This window comes from Belonocnema kinseyi, chromosome 4 (assembly GCF_010883055.1).
Source record: "Belonocnema kinseyi isolate 2016_QV_RU_SX_M_011 chromosome 4, B_treatae_v1, whole genome shotgun sequence".
Taxonomy (NCBI): domain Eukaryota; kingdom Metazoa; phylum Arthropoda; class Insecta; order Hymenoptera; family Cynipidae; genus Belonocnema; species Belonocnema kinseyi.
In genome coordinates, this window is record NC_046660.1 from 87629073 (window position 1) to 87633400 (window position 4328).

Sequence of the window (4328 nt, forward strand, 5' to 3'; positions counted from 1 at the left end):
ATATGAATGCCGTCAAATATTTTGATGTATCAAGAATTTGAAAAAATATAAGGTACATATGAGAAATAAACCTAGAAATCTCACATATGTCCTATCATTCTACAAATAGTTAAATAACCATGGAAAATATGTGACCAACTTTCATTAATTATTCAATTTCGTACAATTTTCTTCTACGAATATTATGCCGTCAAATTTTGTTTATTTCTCATCTTTCAAGTTCGTTTGCTTATGAAGAGGAATTAATCACGACGATATTGCAGCTGTGAAATATACTATATAGAGTAATTTTCATGAAAAAAATAAGGCATTATTCTTACGTTGAAAGAAATTGATATTTGAAGCAAATGAATTCCTATTCTGCACGCAAAAAAGTACATTGTAAGATGTATAATTTCATACACTAAATCTGAGGTTCAAATCGTACTATCCACGCCGTCAAGTACAAACGGATTACGCATACAGTTTTTTTAGGATTTGAGGGTGTGAATGTCTGTACAAAATATGAAAAATGTGCTGTCAAAAGAAATTTTTTTTTAAGTTGCACATCTAAAAGTTGTGTAGAAAAAATCAAACCATTTTTTCTCCCTGAAATCGTAAAAAGTTATTATTTTCTGAAAATGAAGCAACATTATGAAATGTTAAGGTCAATAAATTTTTAAGGGATATTTGCTAATTATTTAAATAATTTTTATCTGTTTAAATAATTTTTGCTCCTGTCAAGAGAGAAATGTTAGTATTTTGCGGGATCAATGTTAAAATTAAAGGATAATGAGAGAAATATTTTTTAAAAGACATTTAACAATTTGCTAAACAGTTTTTTCTCTGTAAATCATGAAGTTATTCTTTTCTGCAATTAATTATGCAATTAACGTATACTGAGATCAATATTTCTTTTTTTACGGAATTTATAAATTTTTGAAATCATTTTGTTCTTTGTAAATCATGAAAACTTATTATTTTGTGCAATTAATTACGCAACTAGCGGATGTTCAGTGCAATATTTTTTTCTAAAGAAATTTAGCAATTTTTTAAACATTTTTTCACCTGAAAACCTGACCTATACTTTAATTTTAATCTATAAACAAAAGTTTCTAACATTTTAAAACTTTGTGAAAATTTACTTTGATATAAGGACTTTATCTTAGTATTTTTTCAAAAATCAAATAACTTATGGACATGGCTCAAACCGACGTGCCATTAATTTCACAACAAATTTGAATAGACAAAATTCTCTAGTATAGTTGAGACAGGCAAATACCCATATTACCAACCTCACTTCATCAGTTCACTGAATATTATTTGAACCTAAGAACTTTTTTTTGTAAATAAAATATCGAGTTGAAACTTTGGAAAATGTATTAGAGTACAATAAATTACGTTTAGGTACTTCATTTCGGTAGGAACTTCACTGAAAATTATTTCATCTTTTTTCTAAACCTCGACATGTTTTGAACGTTCGAAGTTTTTTATATTCAAAATATCGGTCTGAAACTTTGAGAAATGCAGGACTCGAAAGAATACTACGTTAAAGTACAGAGTTTAATAACAAAAGATAAAGAAAATAAATATTTCAACTAAATCTTATCCATTCTGAATCGCATCTTTATTTCTTGTTTCTAAAAGCAGCAAATATTATAAGCAGTACCTACTCAAAAGAATTGAACAATTTTTGAGTTAGAAACGTATCTAAATTTGGCGAGTGCGATAAGTCTTGAAAAAAATGGCCCCAAAAATGTTTAAAATGCTCTAACTTTTTAATATTTATCTAAAATAACTTTCTAAAGAAATTAACCATCAGTTTCCGACACTTAATGAGTTTACCTAAGGCCAACCTAATAGATTAATTCTTCCAAAACATACATACAGGCATAAATTCGTAAAAACCTATTTTTTCTGGTTCAGCGGGCCTCAAAACGAGAATATTTAATAAACATGGGGGGGGGGGCTATCATTTTACACAAATCTAACACCCTCTCTGACATAACGTTTCGGCATTATCAGAGTGTTCAAATTCCAAATCACTGTTCGTCACTTTACCCTATTATACATAAAAATAGATAACTTGTAAGACTCCAAAAAACAACTCCAAAAACAAGGGATTTATATCATTCTAAATATAAAAAATTCTAGATCAAAAGCAATGCGCAAAAAATTTCACTTATTGATTAGAAACTGAAACACTAAAGAATTAATAAATTTTTTCAGAAATCGACTTTAATAAAATAAGCTTGTGATTATTTAAAATTTCAGCTTGATATTCACAATTGTATTTTACAACTAAATTGATGATATTTTCAAATAGCTATTTTCGCATATTTGCACCAGATACCATGAAATAAAGCAAAATACAAATTTCTAAGCCAAATTTTATTCCTATTACCAAGTTAAAATTTAATTATTTATAATTATGTATATGTATAATTATATTTATTCTTGAATACTTCTAGTTTATTTTTGGAAATCGTTAACTTTTTAATCGATTTTTTGCCTTACTTGAGGTGCAGAAGGTGTTAATTGCGAAACTCGTTCGTTTGTATGTAAAATACAATTTCAAATGTGGCCATTCTTTATGATTAAGTATAATAATCACTCTATAAAAAACTGAACAAAATTCAATAATTTTTTTTTAGAGTTTATACACAATTTCTGTAGAAGAACTACTTTTTCTAGGCAGGGTAGAGAGTTTCTCAAAGGATTAGGTAATTTTTAAAGTCCTTATGAATCCCTTTACAAGTTTTTAGTTATTTGCAAATATAATTTTCACACTACACGAGAATAATTTTTTATGCAATTTATATGCATATTGTTACCAAACAGTTACAGAAATTTAGAAGAAGATAGTCATATTGTGAAATCGTAAACATGACATAGCCTGTCTAAAATTTAAAAACACTGCCTTCTAACTGTTTAAACAAAGTTCTCGTGTGAGAGAATCAGAAATAAAAAAAACGAATACTGTTGAAGGATATTAAATACTTGTTTAAATTATGTTTGATTCTGCGATATTTTTTCAATCATTAGAAAAAATGATACTATAATTATTATTAAAATGACAAAATACATTTTAAAAGATTAGTATTTTCTGTCATAAGCTGTAGTTTCATAGGTTTAATTAAGGCGTAAGCGAACAAAACAAGATAAATATATATTTTTTTAATTAAGTTAATTATTGTTCCTTTTTGCATTATATTCTGATTTTAAATGTCACCAAGAAATTGTAATTTATTATCATTAGAACATGAAAAATGAGTGAAATATGCATTTGCCGAACCATAAGTAAATAAATTTATTTTATTGTTGCCAAGAACCTTACAAACTTATAAAAGTAAAAAGACGTTTTTGCATTTTATTTATTTAACAGCCTAAAATATTTTAATAGCTTGTTGAAAATCCCATTTTAAGAATATTTTTCAAGTACCAATATACCCTTAAATCTTGAGAAATGAACTCAAGTAGATTTAAATTAGGCATTTGTGATATAAATTATTACTCGAAATGCAAGTTCCACTAACCATCATATTTTTTTGCAAACAAAATGTTATTACGCTTAGAGTTGGAGACGAAATAAAAATTAGTATATCAAATGTTACCAATTCATTAATTGAAAAACAAGTAAAAGGAACTCTCTGGTTGGATATATGGTAGGAAGTTTTGAAAGAGAAACACTTCCCTATTTACCTAAGATATCAAAAAATTCAGTAGCAATGATATTGTGGTAAACTAAATGTTTCCGTGCTAGGAAAGTATAATATAACTGGCACGTTAAACCTAAGTACTATACTTTTGTGAAATTCTTTGAGAAAGTTTTTAAAAAAGTATTCAATATATGTCTAGTTAGTCTCAATTTTACTAAGAACAATTTACAAATGAAACTCGAAATTTTTAAATCTATCGTAGCAAGGTTCACCGAAATTTGGTGAGCGTAGCTCCAATATTTTTGGTAAGCTTAGATACTTTGTTTAACATTTTATATATAATTCTATTAATTATTTAAGCTGAATTTAAATGTCATTGAAATGTTGTTACAGGCTTAAGATGGTTACTGCCCAACATATCGAAGGCATTTTTGGTTAAAGTTGTATTTATATTTGATAATTTTACACGGGGCTGTCGCGGTATATATCATCAGTCACGGACGCATTTTTATAATGCAATCAAGTGATCTGATGAGAGCAGTCTGCCATGACATATTGGACAAAGCCTGGTTTTTACCCCATCATGACAGACTGGGTTGCAGTCAAGTACATGGGGGGGAGCTACAGCTAAGGTGGGTTCCGAAACACCAGAACCTCGGTAAAGGTACATAGAAAAATTTCCAGAGGTAC